At 38.4% G+C, this 19649-nt stretch overlaps 1 protein-coding gene and 1 pseudogene across 8 annotated transcripts in view; one reads left to right on the top strand and one right to left on the bottom strand.

Moving 5' to 3' along the window:
• ALPK1 (alpha kinase 1) overlaps positions 1-19649 on the bottom strand; it is a 131646-nt gene that overhangs the window by 86597 nt on the left and 25400 nt on the right. For 7 of the 8 annotated variants that reach the window (XM_055342564.1, XM_055342562.1, XM_055342560.1 and 4 more), the window contains one exon: positions 4374-4420. The exons of the other annotated variant lie outside the window; for it this stretch is intronic. The gene's annotated coding sequence lies outside the window, so the exon portion shown is untranslated. The remainder of the gene's footprint in view (positions 1-4373; positions 4421-19649) is intronic. 8 annotated transcript variants of the gene reach the window in all.
• LOC129521262 (glyceraldehyde-3-phosphate dehydrogenase-like) lies at positions 18335-19357 on the top strand (annotated as a pseudogene).

Genomic DNA, 19649 nt, shown 5'->3' on the forward strand with positions numbered 1-19649 from the left:
CTCTTCTGAGATGACTAAGCTTTGAGACAGGTGACCAATTATTTCTCTTGCTGTGAGCCACTTGGGCACTTTCAGACGGTAGGAAAAAACTTTGCTATGAATTGTCATGCTGTATGCCCTTTAATCCCGGTGTCAATTAAAATCGAACTGAAGTCTCATTTATAATTAGCATAATTCTCTGCTTATTTTTATATCCTGGTCATTTCTAAGGTTAAATATACTCTGAAAGATTTTACGTTAATCATCTAGGTATTAGAAAATACCCTTCCTAGATAGTGCCTTTTCTATGTCTGTGCCACTTTAAAACTTATTAAAGCATCTCTTTTTTGTGTGATTGTTATGTTCTCACATATCTTCCTGATTGTTTATTATCACCTTCTTTCCATACTTCTAATTCAAACAAGGTAGGAAAATAAGTAGAGAGGTATATTTAAAGTTAATGATATTTTACTCAAAAGTATCTTCAAAAAAATCTCCATTCAGTATAATTATACTTAAGAATTAAAATGAGTTTATTAATCAGAATGACTTAAAAATGTAAACCCTTCAGCTTTTATCCGAAATATATATTTAAATGTGTGTTACCATTGAGCATTTAAAAAATTAATAATACAGTAGTCTTAGAAAACATCACAAACCCCCAAAAGAAAAAAATTATTTGGCCATAATGCATAAAAGCTCTAAATTACTAACAAAAAATTAGATTTTATAATTGGCCTGCTTGCACATTTCAATAGCATTTTCAACTCACCTTATTGCCTTTTTCCAGTATATTTCCAAACTTAAAGAATGCAAACAAAACTATACCCAGAAAAAAAAAATCCATGGCTTGCTAACTTTTTATAATAAAAATGAAGAGGTAAAAACTATGCTTTCATATTAAGGAAGTGGAAAGGGAGTAACAAACTAAGTCATAGGGAAGTAGAAAGAATAAACATAAAAATTTTAAAAATAACGATTTATGAAATAGCACATAAATCAAAATGGCAGCTAATTGAAAAGGCCAATTAATTGGCTTTCATGAAAACCTAATAGGAAAAAAGAAGAAAGAATCATTTCAGAATGGGAAAAGCAGTATAAACACCATTGTGATTAAGATTTTAGAAGTATGGGATGCCTGGGTGGCTCACCGGTTGAGCATCTGCCTTCCTTTCAGGGTGTGGTCCCAGGATCCAGGATCAAGTCCCATATTGGGCTTCTTGTGGGGAGCCTGCTTCTCCCTCTGCCTGTGTCTCTGCCTCTCTCTCTCTGTGTGTCTCTCATGAATAAATAAATAAAATCTTAAAAAAAAGATTTTAGAAGTATAAGAGACTATCATGGGGGGCCTGGCTGGCTCATTTGGTGGAGCATGCAGCTCTTGATCTCAAGCTTGTGAGTTCCAGTTCCATGTTGGGTGCAGAGATTACTTAAAAATAAAATCTTCAAAAAGAGAGACAGGGAGAGAGAGACAGGGAGAGAGAGAGCTATCATGTACAAATCCTTCTAAAAAATGTGAACATTTGTCTATAATGTATTATTTTCTAGGAAAATTGTGATATACCATTAAAATTGAAGAAAAAATCTAAAATCTATTTAAGACTAATAATGAGTAAAAAAATGTATCTATTATTTCCAAGAAAGGTGCCAGTTTCAGATGATGTCATAATTTTGACCAAATCTTTTAGAAATATGTAATTCCTAGAAAATTTATATTATTACAGAGGATAGAAAAATATGAAAGACATTCCCATTCATTTTATAAGGCTGAGATAATACTATAATTAATACCTGACCAAGACAATGAGAAAAATACATAACTATAGTAGACATAGTTGTTGCCTACTTCTATCTCCAAAATATAAATTGCCAAGTATAAAATTACTAAGAAGTGGATCCAAGCTATAAGTGAAAAAAAAAATTTACTGGAGTAGAAGAACAACCAACCAAATAATTGCCTCAATATTTTAATAATGTAATTCTCTCCAAAATCATCTACACCTTTAATAAATTTAATAAAAAATACCAACAGGATAAATTTAGACTTAGTACATATTTAACAGCCACTTTTCTGGGAGGGAAAAAAAAAGCCCTGGTTTGTAGCACATGCCAATTTCTGTGGTGTAAATATTCCTTCCATTGGTGACTTCAAGCTATTGAAGTGGGATCACTGAAAATAGCTTTGGGAAGAGATGTGCAGTAGCACACCACTATGTAGTGTGTCTACTATGCAAATATAATAGACATAGGAAACTTCAAAACATAGATTATAGTAAAATGCCATAAAATAATTAAGAAATAAGTTTTGTCTTTGTCTTTAAATAGTTTACTAATTTTAAGTTTATATATTTAATTTTGGGGTTATGTTTAACAAGTTGCCCATAAAATTCCTGAAAATGTAATAATTGTTCTCATAAACCCCTGTATGAGACAACCCCAGCAGACTACCAAGAGGGGTCCGAAGAGTTTCTAATAGAAGAGGGACTAGAAAAAGACAGAGCTTTAAGAAAATTAACAGGATGGCAGAGAGTTTCTCTTCAAGTTTTATAACTCCCATTCCAAATATTTTAAATGATCCCAATCATATCTTCTTTTTTTAAGACTTATTTATTTATTTATTCATGAGAAACACACACACACACACAGAGGCAGAGACACAGGCAGAGGGAGAAGCAGGCTCCATGCAAGGAGCCTGAAGTGGGACTTGATCCCGGGTCTCCAGGATCACACCCTGGGCTTTAGGTGGCGCTAAACTGCTGCGCCACCGGGGCTGCCCTATCCCAATCATAACTGTCATTATATCACTAGCAATAAAGCTGGCATAAAAAAACACAGGTGATTGCTTTTTCTTCATAAAATTATATTCCCTATTGTCAAAAAAGGCAGAAAATAACAGAAGTTGGCAAGGATATGGAGAAACAGGAGCCTGCATACTATGCTAGTGGAAATATAAAATGTATAGCCACTGTGGAAAAATAATTTGATGGTTTCTTTAAAAATTAAACATAAATTTATCAAATTTACTCAAAAGAAATGAAAACATAAGTCTTCCTAAAGACTTGCCCACAAATGTTCATAGCAGCATTACTTATAATGGCCCTAAAGTAGAAACAACGGAATCAGCTGATGAATGGATAAACAAAATGTAATCCATTAAATGAAATATTTGGCAGTGAAAAGGAACTTGCTACCACAAGGATGAAATTCAAAACCATGCTAAATGAAAGAAGCTAAGACACAAAAGACCAAGTATTTTGTGATTTCATTTATTAGAAATTTTAAGAAAAGGCAAATCAAGAGAGATAGAAAGTAGAATTAATATAGTGGGAATGAAGGTTGGGAATGGGAACAATGGTTAAACATAAATGAGCATAAGGGATTGTATTTGGGTGACTAAAATGTTCTAAAACTGGATTCTCATATTTGCACAACTTGGTAAATTTATTTTAAAAATTTAATGGTACACTTACCTAAATATATTTTATGGTTTATAAATTATATCTCAGTAAAGATGTTATAAATTTAGCTAAATTTCATTCATTTATTTTTGGTCATCCTTATGTAGAGAATAGGCAAAGGAGACTCACTCAAGGAGATAATTAAGTAACTTGCTTACAGTTAAAGCTTTTTTTTTTTTACTTTAGAATTTATACCTCCAAATATAGTTTCTGTCTGAATCCTGTCTCTGATTCAATACTGAAAGACATTTAACTGAATCTCATATTACCTGCTCTATTAGTGAATCTACTAATTCCTTTTCTATCCCCATGTATATGGTTGTTCATTTGATTATTTTTCTGCTGGGGAAACTATGCCTAAAAGGAACAAGTGAAAGCCTAGACTTAAAAAAAAAAAGATTTATTTATTTATTTATTTGAGAGAGAGAGAGAGAGAGAGAGAGAGAGAGAGAGAGAGAACTCAACTGAGGGAGGGGCAGAGGGAGAGACTCTTCAAGCAGATTCCTCTCTGAGTGCAGAGCCCCAGGAGGGGACTTGATCTCAAGACCCATGAGACCTGAGCTGAAACCAAGAATCCAGAACTTAACTGACTAAGCCACCCAGGTGCCCTAAAAGTCTAGACTTTTTATTCATTCATCTACTCACTTTCATCTAGATATTCAACAAATATTTACTGAGCATCTACTATGTGCCAGACCCTATTCTAGGCCCTAGGGATACAGCAGTAAACAAAAGAAGCCTTAATAGTTTTGAAAGAGAGACTCCAGTCAAGGGCCTGGGTTTATTGTTTGTTTGTTTTTATCTATTTTTTTTCCAAAATGCAAAGCCACATGAAAAATTCATAGTGAAGGACTATAAACAATAAGCATTTTCCCCATCCATTCAGGCTGGATAAAGATCCCAAGAACTCATGCAATGAATCAAAGATGTTGAACTGACCTTCTGTGAAAGCCTTGTACCTATCATCCTCAGAAATCCAAGAAAACCTGGAATTATTGGAAAAAAAATGTTTGTTATTAGAATCTGCTTGGACTTAATTAGGTCAACCTTTCCCATATCCAGATGAAATGGCATATTAATATTGAGATTATATTAAGTCATTGAAAAATATAAGAAGCTAGATTTTTGCTTCTTGTTTATGTGGCTTTAATATATCTATAATGCAGTTCTCCCAAAGCTGAGATTCTGAGACTCACCTTCATACTGATATTAGTTTCTGTCCTGCCTCAAATAGAATCCCAATGAGTTCATTCCTTTCTACCCAAGATGGCACCAGCTTCTACTCCAGCTAAAAGCATCCAATATTCCAGGAGACCAGTATCCCAACCATCCCATACACCTCAAAAATATTAATGCCCATCTTTTGAAGAATAAAAAGAAACTTAACCATCTGGATTATTTTTTCCTTTCAGATAAGACTATATCTCAATGATTAGAATGACAATAATAAACCCCCCAAAACAAATGGCTGTTTTCTTCTAATTCTTACTATAACTACTATGAAGACTCCCTTGCCTCCCTGTGGAATGTGACAGGATTGACAAAAGCAAATGCACAAATTTTCATCATCCAGTCTGCCTCCCTGGTTCTAGCAGAAACAGTATATAAGAAATAAAGATTTATAAAACAAATTATCCCAAGATTTTTTCTTATCCAGCTTCTAGTAGAGTAATCAGATCCAAAGGGACCCTATAAGCACAAGGATTTGGGTTAACTTAGTAAAGTCTCTGAGTACCTGGTTTAAAATAATATGAAATATTCATCCTTATCCTGACTTTCCACTCTGAGATATATATCCCCTGCTAATATACTAAAATTCCTATATATCCAGAACCATGCTGATCACTTTCTAAAACTTAATATCCTCAAAGTTTACACTATTTGAATCATTGTTTAAATACATGCCAGTTTTAACAATGGTCTTGACAAAGTTTCAACTGTTGGCAGTCTGGACTAGGAACACTATTTCCCTTTGGGACTATGATATGCTGCTAAAGCAGTGCTTAGAGGGAAATCTGTTCCATATCCTAATTGTGATGTTGGTTATTACACAGATCTATATATGTGTTAAACTTATAAAATAAAGGCCAAATAAAAGGTCATTTTTACTGTATATCAAGTTAAAAAAATAAAAATAAAGCCAACATATGCTGCTTACCCAGGAAAAGGAAGGAGAGAAGGAAGGAAGGAAGGAAGGAAGGAAGGAAGGAAGGAAGGAAGGAAGGAAGGAAGGGAGGAAGGAAGGAAATATAAAAGAAACAGAAAAGAAAAAAGAAAAGAATTAAGAAGCTTCAGTGTCTTATTTCTTGGAACTGCAGGGTAGAGGTATCTAAATGCAAGGAGAGTCTGACCAGGTTATACCTAGAGGAGACAGCTTGTATATCAAAAGACTTGTAAGACTTTTCTCTATAGCAGAAGCCAGGGAATATGTGTGAAAATGAATTCTAAAGTGCTAGACTAAGGAGGAAAAAAGCAACATAGCTCCTTTGGGTCAAAATTAATTTTTTAAAGATTTTTATTTATTTATTCATGAGAGACACAGAGAGAGATGCAGAGACATAGGCAGAGAGAGAAGCAGGGTCCATCCAGGAAGCCCCATGTGGGACTCAATCCCGGGACCCCAGGATCATGCCCTGAGCCAATGGCAGACGCTCAACCACTGAGCCACCCAGGCATCCCTGGGTCAAAATTATTAACATGGGCACTTTTACCAGAGGTTCTGGGTTCCTTGTGCTAGTTCCACTAGGTGGGTTTGGCTATCACAATTTGGTCAGAAAATAACAAATACATAAGATGCCTTGATAAGAAACATATTTGAGGATAAGAGATAAATTCCATGAGAGATCTACTAATTCACTGATGTTTCTGGGAATCTAGACATCTGGAATATTTAGAGGTATCCTCTCCAAAGTGAAAGACAATTTGCTATACCTTGTATCCAGCTCCATGAAGAAAGTGGCAGAGCCACACACATTTGGTGGGCTTTAAGTATTACAGAGGCAAAATAATGTTGTTACAATGGTGTTGTTTCTTCCTACTTACCAAATAAACCATAAGGCTCTTAATTTAAGGGAAACCCAAAGCAAAAGAATATTCTTTAGCCAGTTCAAAGAATAAGCCACTCTTGCTACTTAGATCTCATGACTCAGAAGTTTAATGTGTACAAAGTGTCTGTAATAGTTCATTGAGCCTATGAAACACCCCAGTAAGAGAACCATAGTGCAGCCCCATAATTGAGAGCAAAGCCATACTTCTCTGACAAATAACTATTTTCCTTGAGAAACATCTCCTGATGTTTGGTTCTGGTAGAGACTAAATATCTGGCCATGGGAAATGAACTGGTTATGAGACCTGAGCTGCCTTCCAAATTAAATGGTATTTGATTGACCTGTTCTCAAATTTGTCTGTGCACTGCAGCTCTCCATCCTCAACTTGCAGTGGCATATACAAGAGCAGCCTGAGCAAGTTTTAAATGCACAAGAAAGTTTCATGAGAGAATTGCTTCAACTCTTATGGCACCTAATCCTGCTGCAATACCACCTCTCCCTCATTCATTAATGTATCCTTATGGAATTTCCCTGTAGGCAGAGAAAAAAAGATTCAAGATTGAGTTAGTAATGATTATGAATACAATATACCAGCACCAGCCATAAATAAATTGATATAGCATTAGAGCTCTTCTCATTGTTGGCTACAAAGTACAAGTAGGGAGATAAATCTTCACAATAAGTAGAACTTTGAGAAGTAGATCAAACTCCACACTTTACCTAGAAGGGAAGATTCTTACAGTGAAGATTCATACATAGAACCTAAAGGTTTGGTTTGATGAGGAGGAAGCTGAAAGGAACAATATTGGATTACAAGAAGGTTTAGCATAGAGGTACACTCATGGACCTCTCAAAATACGTTGATGGTGTGAGAATGCTTGTGTCTGAAAGCTCACCAGTAGGCAGAGAAGACTCTCCAGAATCAGATGGGCAAGAAGACCTGGATTGCAATTGTCATCTGTCTTCTTTCCGGGCATCACTAGTATTACACAGTGGGTTCAGAAACAGAGTGGCCATGGTGACAGAGAGAGAAGTTATTCATGGGTTCAACCTCATGAACTTCCTCTCCCGAGGCAGATCTGGCTACTACCACTATTGAATGCTTGAATTGCCAGCATCAGAGACTCATGTTGAGCCCTGCGTACAGTTCCAAATGTGAACAATGCAGGTGGCATGACCAGCTTCCTATTGACTGATTATATTGAACCCCTTTCATTGTGGATGTGGTAGCCATTTTTCTCACTAGAGATTTTGGATATAAATTTGACTTTCCTGCTATGCTTCTATTAGCAATGTCTTCTGTGTACTTACGAAAGGCTTAATTCACCAACAGTAATTCATATAACATTGCTGGTGGTGAAGATGCTATAGGCCATCTCCCACAGGATTCACTAGTCTTACCATAACCCAGGAGCAGCTGGCCTTTAGAGCAAAGCAATAGTCTACTGAAGACTCAGTTACAGAGCCAGCTGGAGGATATCTTATGAGGTGAGGGTACTTACTGGTCCAGAGGAAACGGTGTATGCTCCAAATCAATAACCAATATATGGTGTTGTTTTACCCAAGGACAGATTACATGGGTCCAGAAACTGTAGGGAACAAGTAGAAAAAGAACCTCCCATACTACCTGCCTCCTCTTTACTGACAGTGCAGGCAGTAAAGAAGTCATAAATGTTTCTCATAATTAGTTGCATACATGGGGACTGTAGTCAATATTTATATTTTCTCTCTTGAGTGGTAGTGTGTATTTTCATATATTAACCCCTTCTCCTCTCTGTCCTTGTCACCTATTATTTTATGTAGGGTGTGTTGTTGTTTACCTTTATTGTTTGGTATATGAATAACATGTATGTAGCCTTTGCAAAATGCATTAAATGTCTTATTCCTCTCATTTAAGTGTCCATGCAATAAATTCTTTCTAGAATTAAGTTCCAAGAATAAGTCTCCATTTCCAGGTGAATTTACAAATTTCCCTTTACTGGCTGATGAGAATGTACAATCTAGCATGTTTCTCTTTTGAACTGGTTTCAGGAAGCTCTGAGCTTCCAATAAGCTCTACTGTAATGATCCTCTTGACTCAGGTTTCCAGGACGTTGCTTTTTTTCCTTTCTTCTAAGTACTTTCTGCTTTAACTTTTCCTACTCTGATTTATGTACATTTTAATAGTGCACATCACTTCAGTTCCTTCTTAGATGTAGCTAAGTAAATACACAAGTAAATAAATAAACCCTGCTGTTAGCAAAGCAATTCATGACTTCCCTTAGCAGAAGCTCAGGCACACAATGGCCTGCTCATTCAGTCAGCATTACTGAGTGCTTACTATGTGCAGACATGACTGTCCTACACTCTCCATCCCTGTGTATGGTCCTTATGCCCTCTGCCATCCCTATTATTTCATGTCAGATGCCCTATGGCAAACTCCATGGATAACATTTTGGGGTAATGTGGGGCTCCTCTTATTTGGACTGTCTTTCAGAGCCCCTTTCTGTTTGTTGCTCACTCTTACCTTCTAGGATATGGCTTTTCACCAGTGGGATCTTTAAATCCAAATCTACTCTTAGAGAAGATCTTACAATTTCTGAAGTTTCTGATAACTTCTCTATCTACCATTTATTAGAGTCATTGCAACTCTTTAGAAACTTTTAGAAGTTACTAGGAAACCAGAACTGTCTCATCCTGAAAGTTAAGGCCTTTCTTCATTTTGAAATGAATGAAGATGTGAAATAGATGGGATTGGGTAAGGGCAATGCTGTAAGCTGGACACAAATGTACTGGGCTGAACACAATCTACTGCTGTTTTCTTTTTTTCTATACTTTTTGGAATAATATTTGTCTAACATAGATACAATTCCTCATGGATGGTTAGCTTATCTTCCTCTTTTTTTCCTAAATTGTTCTGCTCTCTCTTCCATCTGCCTTCTCTTATTCTTCCAAAGTGCATATACTTATTCTTTAATCCATTCAACATTTTCCTAAGTATCTACTATGTGCCAGACACCATGTGCTTGAGGATAAATAGATGAATATGGTACAGTTTCTGGACTCCAGAAGTACATAGTTGTGGGGAGGCCAATGTGTAGGCAATAATTACTCCTTGTGATAAATGACAGGACAGAGGCATTATAGAAGTCTACAGATGTCCCTTCACCTGTCCCACAAACTGAGAGGCGCTTTGGGAACAGTGACCCTTTTATAATGCAGCAAAAGGTCATCAGTCTATCATGTTGGGTGAGTTACTAGGCTTTTTCACAACTGGAAGAATGAACAAAACATCTCAAGCCACTGCATGAGTAGACAGTTTTCGAAAGTCACATGAATTTTCCTACTAATTCATATATTATATATAGTTATGATCTGGTCAAACTAGTAAATCTGGTAAAACTAATACCCCAAAGTAGAATTTTAAGGAAGAAAATGTTTCTCAAGCAGGCACATAGGTTATATGTAAAGTACCACAAAGCTCCCTTAGGAATCCTGAATGCCCTTTGTGGTACTCTAGAAATCTCCATCAGCCAGGGAGATGATGTCAATAAAGGGCGGTAATTGGTCCCTAAAGGATTGCCTTGGGAAGTGTATAGAACAAATACTCAAGAGTGTCAATAAGTGGGCAAGGGAGGATATAATTATTTATATAGTTGAAAAGATATGGATACTTTGGACATGTACAGGGGTTCAGATAATTAAAGTGTTACATATGGTTATTCTGAGAGGGTAACATTTCTGTTTTCTTCAAAAGACTTATAAGAAATATAGTTATGTTCCCTACTTGATACTCTGTTCTTTTGTATCAGGACTAGCAACCAGTTCTCTTGTATCAGTGACTAATAGCCAGCATGAATGCTGAACCAAGAAACTAATGTAAAGTCTTGTCCTTTGACAGCATATATGACTAGTGGTAGACTCACTTCGACAGGCAGATGGATGGTCCCTTTAGAGGAAGGAACAAGAGTGTGTCAGCAAAGAATTCTCTTGTCTTCTTGTAGCGTATAGCCTTTATTAACGTATCAATTTTACTTAGTCCTTCCTTTAACAAAACAAAAAACCATTGCTTTCTTCTCTAGGTAGGCATTGCTTAGGTATTCACCCTATCCAAGTTCGCCATCTACAGGTCATACAGTTTGCAACTACTTTTAAGGTCAGAAGATTGCCTGTGAGAATTCAGATGTGCCTCCTATTTAGGGACCTTCTTCTTCTCCTTTTTTAAAAGGAAGTTAATACTTCTAACTGTTGGTTGATACCACAATCAAAGGCTGTTTACTGTACAACTATCATCTTGTTAGATATTTACTGTTTTTTTTTTAAAGATTTTATTTAATCTCAGAGAGAGAGAGAGAGACAGAGAAACAGGCAGGGGGAGAAGCAGGCTCCATGCAGGGAGTCCAACGTGGGACTCGATCCCAGGTCTCCAGGATCACGCCCTGGCTGAAGGCAGGTGCTAAACCGCTGAGCCACCCAGGGATCCCCTTTACTGGTCTTTTTTACATTACTCTATCATGTAGAGATTTATGTTAAAAAAATAAAGAAGAGCTATTATTTATATGTTTTAGTGACATATTTCTTTAACTTAAAAAAATATCAGTCTCCCTTTGGTCAACATAAAATGACACACTCTTCACTAATGCTTGGATTACTAAGTACTAACAATCCTAATCATCCCTACCATTTACTGAGCACTTAGCTTGGTACCCTAGCCAAGAAACTTAGAGACATTATCTAATTTAATATTTATAGCTAATTTACAAATTATTATTTTCATCTTGTACATGAGAAATCTGAAGTTATAAGAGTTTAGGCAGCTTAATCCAGGGCATAGAGCTAAATTAGTAAGTTGGATAAGTGGTTTTGGAGACCTGTCTCACTTTCTATGTTCTTGGCAAACCCACCATACTGCCTCCGAGTATTTTATTTTTTGTTTTTCAACTCTAGAATGATTGCCTATGGCTTTTTTCAACTACCTCCTTCCCCTTTTAGAGGTTATACTGCCTTCTCAAACAGGCATTGTCTTCCTGCTACTTTAGTGAACAGAAAAGAATAACCTTTCTTCTCCATGTGCTGTATAATAATGAAGACTACAACTAGAAGCTACAAAGAAGTTTCCTGTGTCACCAAGTTTAGTCCAACAGCATTCCAGAAGTCAAGGTGAAACTGTGACCTGCTCCTCCACCACCTGGAGCTTAGGTTGGCAAGTGTCTCCTGATCATGCCTGATCTTTAATAAAGTCACATTCAATCAACAATGCCTAGGGCCTGGCCCTTTCTGCAAAAAGATCTTCAGGTTGAAGTTTCTAGAGCTCTTCTTCAGAGGCTGCTTTAAAAAAGTTTATTTATTTATTTTTGTAATCTCTACACCCAACATGGGGTTCAAACCCATGACTTTAAGATCAAGAGTCACATGGTCCTCCAGCTGAGCCAGCCAGGTGCCCTGAGAGGTTGTTTTTTTAAAGAAGACCGTCAAGCTTTATTTTTGGAGGTAATTCCTTTATTTTCAGGTCAATTTGCATTTCTACTCTTTTCCTTGTCCCAAAAATGTAAGGTTCAATTAGGCAAAGTGGAAGTATGCCTACTTCTGGAACTCAGCGATTTCTGGACAAGTCATCAAGATTTCTGGTTTGCATGAGGAACCATAACTCCCTGGGGACAGGTAGGTTTTAAAGTCTAATGATTAGGAACCTTATATTAAGAGATCTTTAGGTTTAATTTAGCTGTAAGGAACATAACATACCCAAACTAGCTTTAGTTTAAAGGAGGATTTATTGGATAGATACAGGGATCTCTTATGGACATAAGAACAGGAAATGCAGATAGTTCTCATGAGGGCTTACAGTCAGGAATGGAAAGCTGTTAGAAGCAAAAGTAATCTCCATCTCTCTCTCTAACTCTCTTTCTTTTTCTCCCTGCAGAGTCTGTTTTATTCATTCCACCAAGACTTACGGAGAGCCTACTATATATCAGGTACCATGCCAGGTTGTAAGAGTATAGAGGCAAACAAAAGAGACGAGCTTTATTCTTCTTATTTGATCCACTTACCATGGTTTTACATGACCTCCTGATTCAAACCCTCAACAGAAACTAACTCAGTCTTAGCACCCTTAGTTCAAAGACAAAATCTTAGCACAAACATATGGCTTGTTACCTCTGGCATCAACTGTCCACTGGTCCACTCAGGTATAGTAACAATGACTCTGATAGTTCAGGGAAGAGGCGTTTCATGGGACAATCTCAGCAATTAGAGGAGAATAGAGCAAATGGTGTGAAAAAGGAATGTTGGTAAAGAGGATGTAATTGGTGAAGGAAATGATGACAATCTCTATTGTAAAGAAAAAAATTTTTTAGATTTTATTTATTTATTAATGTGAGACACACACGGAGAGGGAGAGGGAGAGAGAGAGAGAGAGACAGAGACAGAGGGAGAAGCAGGCTCCATGCAGGGAGCCTGATGTGGGACTCGATCCCAGGTCTCCAGGACCATGTCCCAGGCTGCAGACGGCGCTAAACCGCTGCACCACCAGGGCTGCCCTATAAAGATTTTCAAAGACAAATGGATGATGAAGGTTTCTATAAACTTGAGGAAAGAAAAGGAAAGTATCTCAGGAAAGCTGAGAACTCACCTTGGAGTAGAGAAGTGTTCCCAGATGTATGGCCTATCTAGGGACACCAGTTTTGAGTCTGAGTGTAAATCTCTAAGTGAGGCATGGGTTACTCAAAAAGTCTCCTAACTTCGCTGCCTCAGGGGAACCTGGGTGACCTTCCTTGGGAGAGTAGAGAGACTATAGATCTTAGACACAAAGCCTTCCTGTAGTAGCTGCTTAAAAGTTCAAAGAATCTGAGTTTGCCAGAAACATTTGTGAACCCTGGAGGCAAATCAATCTCCAATTCTGAGAATAGCAGATGGAGAACAGAGTACTGCAAAAGTAGTTTGTAAGGACTGGAAAACATCTAGAAAAGAAAGGAAAGAAGAGATGCTAAAAGTTGAGATAAACAGTAACAAAATTTTGTGACTGTAGCTGAAAGTTTTTTAGTCACTTGGGCTTGAGAAACAAGAGTTATAATCATCAATTATAAACTTCCCTTACAAATCTAGACTTCCAACCTGCATGCCTCAAATATCACATTTCTACACTCTGATTTATTATTTTTTAAAAGATTTTATTTATTTATTCATGAGAGAGGTAGAGATAGAGATAGAGATAGATAGAGAAGCAGAGACACAGGCAGAGGGAGAAGCAGGCTCCATGCAGGGAGCCCAATGTGGGACTCAGTCCTGGGACTCCAGGATCACACCCTGGGCAGAAGGCAGGCGCTCAACCACTGAGCCACCCAGGGATCCCCTGACAAGATACTTTAGGTTAATTCTTTCTTCAAGAGAATCTTGATCCACTAGGTTGCCTTTTTGTTTATTGATGGTTTTCTAAGGCAACCTACTGAATGGGAGAATATATTTGCAAATGATATATCTGGTAAGGGGTTAATATCCAAAATATATAAAGAACTTATACAACTCAGCACCAAAAAACAAAAATTCAATTAAAAAATGGGAACAGATCCTAAATAGATATTTTTCCAAAGAAGACATACAGATGGCTAACAGACACATGAAAAGATGATCAACATCACTAATCAGGAAAATGCAAATCAAACCACAATGAAATACCACTTCATATCACTCAGAATGGCTAGTATCAGGGTGCACCTGGGTGGCTTAGTAGTTGAGGGTCTACCTTTGGCGCAGGTCATGATACTGGGGACCTGGGATCGAGTCCCGCATCAGGCTCCCTGGGGAGCCTGCTTCTCCCTCTTCCTCCCCACATTATAAATTTCACATTCTTTCACATTCTTCTGCCTCTCTCTTTGTTTCTCTCATGAATAAATAAATAAAATCATAAAAAAAGAATGGCTAGTATCAGAAAGACAAAAAATAACAAGCATTGATTAGGATGTGTAGAAAAGGGAACCTTCAGGCACTGCTGTTGGAAATGTAAATTGATGTAATTACCATGGAAAACAGTAAGGTTTTTCAAAAAATTAAAAATAGAAATACCATGTGATCTAATAATTCACTACTGGGTATTTAACCAAAGAAGATGAAAACACTATGCATAAAGATATATGAACCCCTATTTCTATTGGCAGCAATATTTATAATAGCCAAGATATGGAAGCAACCCAAGTGTCCATTGATAGATGAATAGATAAAGAAATTGTGGTATATATGAGAGAATATTACTCAGCCATAAAAAAGAATGAGATCTTGCCATTTGCAGCAATATAGATGGACTTAGAAGGTATTATGCTAAGTGAAAAAGTCAGAAAAAGACACCCAATGATTTCACTTATATGTGTAATCTACAAAAAAAAAAAACCAAATAAACAAAAAAATAAACTCCTAAATACAGAGAAAAAAAACTGGTGGTTGCCAGAGGGGAGGTGGGTGGGGGGATAGGCAAAATAGATAAATGGAATCAAGAGGTACAAACTTCCAGTTATTAAATAAATGAGTCATAGAGATGAAAAGCACAGTATAGAGAATTTAGTTAATAATATTGTAATAACTTTATATGGTGACAGATGGTGAATACACCTATTGTGGGGAGCACAAAGTAATGTATGGAATTATTGAATCAGTATGTTGTACAACTGAAACTAATTTAATAATTATACTTCAATTTTAAAAGGAATCTTGAGAGGTTAAGATATTTCATTTGTTTGCAACTTTTAAGGCAAGTATTTAATTCTGATCAAACTCATTAGCATAATCTACTTTGTAGTTCAATTCACCATTTTAAGAAATGTGTGCTAATAGATCCCAAATGAGCACAGTGTCTAAACTTTCAACGAAACTTATTGTATGGCAAAACTCTGAAGATGTAAAGAACTGTAGTTAGTGTAATACTAATTTAGCAAGCTACAGGCATTGTCTTAGGTTTTTTGGATTTAATCTGATATCTTTGTATATGAGTCCTCACTTCCCACGAGGTGAAATTTTTAGAAATCTTATTTATTATTAAGTCAGGTGGTCTACAAAGTCTTAGCTCTCATTACCCTTCTGATTTTTCCTCCTAATCAGATCTGAATTCTAGAACTCTTCCCTCAGGGATTCACTCTATTTGACTTTTTAAATTCCTCAATGGTTCCCCTTTTTCTCACTAATTAATTAATTTGATTCAACAGATATTTATTGAGTCCCTCCGGTGCACCAGGATAACCAAAAGTCTTACTCTCACAGAATGATTTTGGGAAAGGCAATCCACTAAGGACTGTGGGCATCTCTGCAAGTTCTTGCTGAGTGTGTCAAGAATACCAACCTGATTTCCCTTTTCCTGGGCTATTAATCAGGTTTGTATTTGTAGCAACCTTGAGGAATGAAGTAATGTCTCACTCTGGGATAAAAGCAGGTTTGCTATAAAAGCAGTGGCTTCCTCAAGATCAATGTTCCTTGGCTTCAGCACAAACCCACCCACATCTACCTGGACTGCTCTGTATCACTCCTTTGTGACTTGGAGAACATGAGAAACTGATGTCTACATGATGCTCATGATGCTTGCTGTGCTTTCAAAAATAAAGTCCTCTATCTTTGGCCCAAGAGTCTCATGTCTTTTGCCGGCACCCATGGAACAATAGCAGGCTAATATATTAACTTTAAAGAGAGTAAAAGAAATTCCCAGACCCTGAAACTTGATCTTCATTCCCAAAATTTCATCACCCCTAAAAAAGGCCCTTACAAAGCAAAATTTTATGCAATCCTCTAAAAATCTGCCTTACCTAAAATAGAACAAAGGAAAAATGTTAACCATATTCGATGTAAATTTGTTTTCTTCCTATAGTCTCTCAAATTTGAAGCCTGCACATTATAAATTTCACACTCTTTATAATTCTTAAAAATTAAGGTCTGTGACACTTTTCTTCCAACAATGCAAATTAACCAAAATTTCTAGGGTTTCTCCTATGTGTCAGGTCCTGCAGGAGATAAAGATGAATAAAACACAGTCCCAGCACTTTTAGTCCTCAGGGTTTAATACAGATGACAAACATAAATGTGTATCTCAAATACAAGATTGAGGGGGATCAGGTATGTTTGAATTCCAAGCAAAGAATGGATGAAGAATGGGGAAGGTGAGATTTAGTTAAGTTCTTGTTTGTTAAGAAGGCCAAATATGAGCTAAACACTGAAGGATAGGTAGGACTCCAACAAATGGAGAAAAAGAGAGAGGCAAGGTCTGGGGAACAAGAAAAGTGGTACAAAGAGATGCATTCCAGAAGATGGGCTGGGATGAGAACACAGCAAGAGCAAAGGCACAAGAGGACGTTGCAGATCATGATTAGAGTTAGCAGGTGGTCCGGGGTGCATGGAGCACCATTGAGAGATGCTGAGTCCAGCTCAGTTCTGTTTTTTTTCCCCCCAGTTCTAAGTACCCATAAATCTTGTAGAGAAATGAAGCTCTCTGTAAGAGGTGGGAAATGTGAGTCAAACTCAGGAGAGAGAGAGATTAAGACTGGAGAAGAATTTGGGGATCATTCACATGGGGGTAACAATAGAAGCCACTGCACTAGATCAAAGGAAGCAAAGGTAGGATATGAAGAAGACATGGACTTCTAGAGAATGCCTCCTGTCGGGAACCAAATAGCAAAATAATGGCCTCCAAAGAAATAGCTAGAAATGTGAGAATGGTGGAGGCATGACACTAGGCAACAATTTCCTAGGAAATTGGTTCCTAGTAACCACTAGGAAGAGGGGATTAGATCAGGTGTTTGGAAAGTTCTTGTTGATCACCTAAATAGATATTTCAGAAGAAGGCAGACCAGAAAAAATGGATGGGCAAGTGCTACAAAGTGAAAGGGATAAATATAGACTACTTTGAGAAGCACTGTGTTAAGGGAAGGAGAAAGACGGAATACAGTCTCAGGAGAAATGAACATTTCTTAAGAATCATTGGATGTGAACACGTGTGTAGGCCAAGGAGGTGTAAGAAGGCAAAAAAAAAAAAAAAAAAAAGAAAAGAAAGAAAAAGAGAGAAAAGAAAAGAAAAAAGGTGAAAGAGAGGGAATATGAATGAAAAAAATAACAAAAGAAGTTTAAAAGGAGTTGGTTTAAGAAGTCAGAAGGAATAGACCTAGGTACAAGGTAGAATATTGTCTCTCTGAGGCAGGAGGGAAAGAGAAAAGTTGAGAGTTCATCATGGATAACCCAGTATCCCAAGTCAAATAGATCAAGATCTGGAAGGTAAGGTGGCAGGAGTGAGTTCAGCTTGAAAAGGGGGATCCGGGATTGAAACAGGGGTTGTAGAGAATTGGAAAGACAGTCAGTTAAGGATGAATAAAAGAATCAGTGATGGTCCAGCTGTGATTCATCAGCAATGGATGCTATCAGAGTCAGCCAGGGGCTATCTCAGTCAATCCACATCTGGAAAGTATATACGGTAGAAGGAAGGAACATAATTCACGTCAAAAGTGCCTTTAAAAGTAGAGATAACCAGACAAACCATGAGAAACTCCTAACTCTGGGAAATGAACAAAGGGTTGCAGAAGGGGAGGTGGGTGAAGGGAAGGAGTAAGTGGGCGATAGGCACTGAGGAGGGCACTTGATGGGATGAGCACTGGGTGTTAAACTATATGTTGGCAAGTCAAACTTCAATAAAAACAAAAACCAAGCAAACAAACAAACAAATTAGAGATAACCTTTTGAGCCAAGGGGTCCAGGCTCGGAGAGAGGCTGGAGGGCCTAGAAGTGGGCTCCTAGCCTGGGCAAACTGGAATGTCAGAGATGCCAATGATAATGAATGAAAAGGCTCTCTGCTCCTCCCTGTTCGACAGACAGCTGCATCTTCTGGTGCAGTGCCAGCCATGTACCCGAGACACGATGGTGAAGGTCGGAGTTAACAGATTTGGCCATATTGGGCGCCTGGTCACCAGGGCTGCTTTTAACTCTGGCAAAGTGGATATTGTCGCCATCAATGACCCCTTCATTGATCTCAACTACATGGTGTACATGTTCCAGTATGATTCTACCCACGGCAAATTCCACGGCACAGTCAAGGCTGAGAACGGGAAACTTGTCATCAATGGGAAGTCCATCTCCATCTTTCAGGAGTGAGATCCCGCCAACATCAAATGGGGAGATGCTGGTGCTGAGAATGTTGTGGAGTCCACTGGGGTCTTCACCACCATGGAGAAGGCTGGGGCTCACTTGAAGGGCGGGGCCAAGAGGGTCATCATCTCTGCTCCTTCTGCTGATGCCCCCATGTTTGTGATGGGTGTGAACCACGAGAAGTATGACAACTCCCTCAAGATTGTTAGCAATGCCTCCTGCACCACCAACTGCTTGGCTCCTCTAGCCAAAGTCATCCATGACCACTTCAGCATCATGGAGGGCCTCATGACCACCGTCCATGCCATCCCTGCCACCCAGAAGACCGTGGACGGCCCCTCTGGGAAGCTGTGGCATGACGGCTGAGGGGCTGCCCAGAACATCATCCCTGCTTCCACTGGCGCCGCCAAGGCTGTGGGCAAGGTCATCCCTGACCTGAACGGGAAGCTCACTGGCATGGCCTTCCGTGTCCCCATCCCCAATGTGTCAGTTGTGGATCTGACCTGCCGGCTGGAGAAAGCTGCCAAATATGACGACATCAAGAAGGTAGTGAAGCAGGCATCGGAGGGCCCCCTCAAGGGCATTCTGGGCTACACTGAGGACCAGGTTGTCTCCTGTGACTTCAACAGTGACACCCACTCTTCAACCTTCGACGTTGGGGCTGGCATTGCCCTCAATGACCACTTCGTCAAGCTCATTTCCTGGTATGACAATGAATTCGGCTACAGCAACCGGGTGGTGGACCTCATGGTCCACATGGCCTCCAAGGAGTAAGAGCCTCCTGGACCACCAGCCCCAGCAACAACAAGAGGAAGAGACAGTCCCTCAGTTGCTGGGGAGTCCCTGCCTCAACTTAATCCCCCAGCACACTGAGAATCTCCTGACCTCCAATTTACATCCTAGACCCTGAGGAAGGGGAGGGGCTTGGGGAGCCCTACCTTGTCATGTACCATCAATAAAGTATACTGTACTCAGCCAAAAAAAAAAAAAAAAAAAGAAGATGAATGAAAAAGAGGAGGTAGCAGATTATATTTACACAAGTGTTCTCTAGGTTTGGGAGCTGGGATTTAGAGTGGACCAAGTGAGG

Source organism: Nyctereutes procyonoides, unplaced genomic scaffold, assembly GCF_905146905.1.
Source record: "Nyctereutes procyonoides isolate TBG_1078 unplaced genomic scaffold, NYPRO_anot_genome, whole genome shotgun sequence".
Taxonomy (NCBI): Eukaryota; Metazoa; Chordata; class Mammalia; order Carnivora; family Canidae; genus Nyctereutes; species Nyctereutes procyonoides.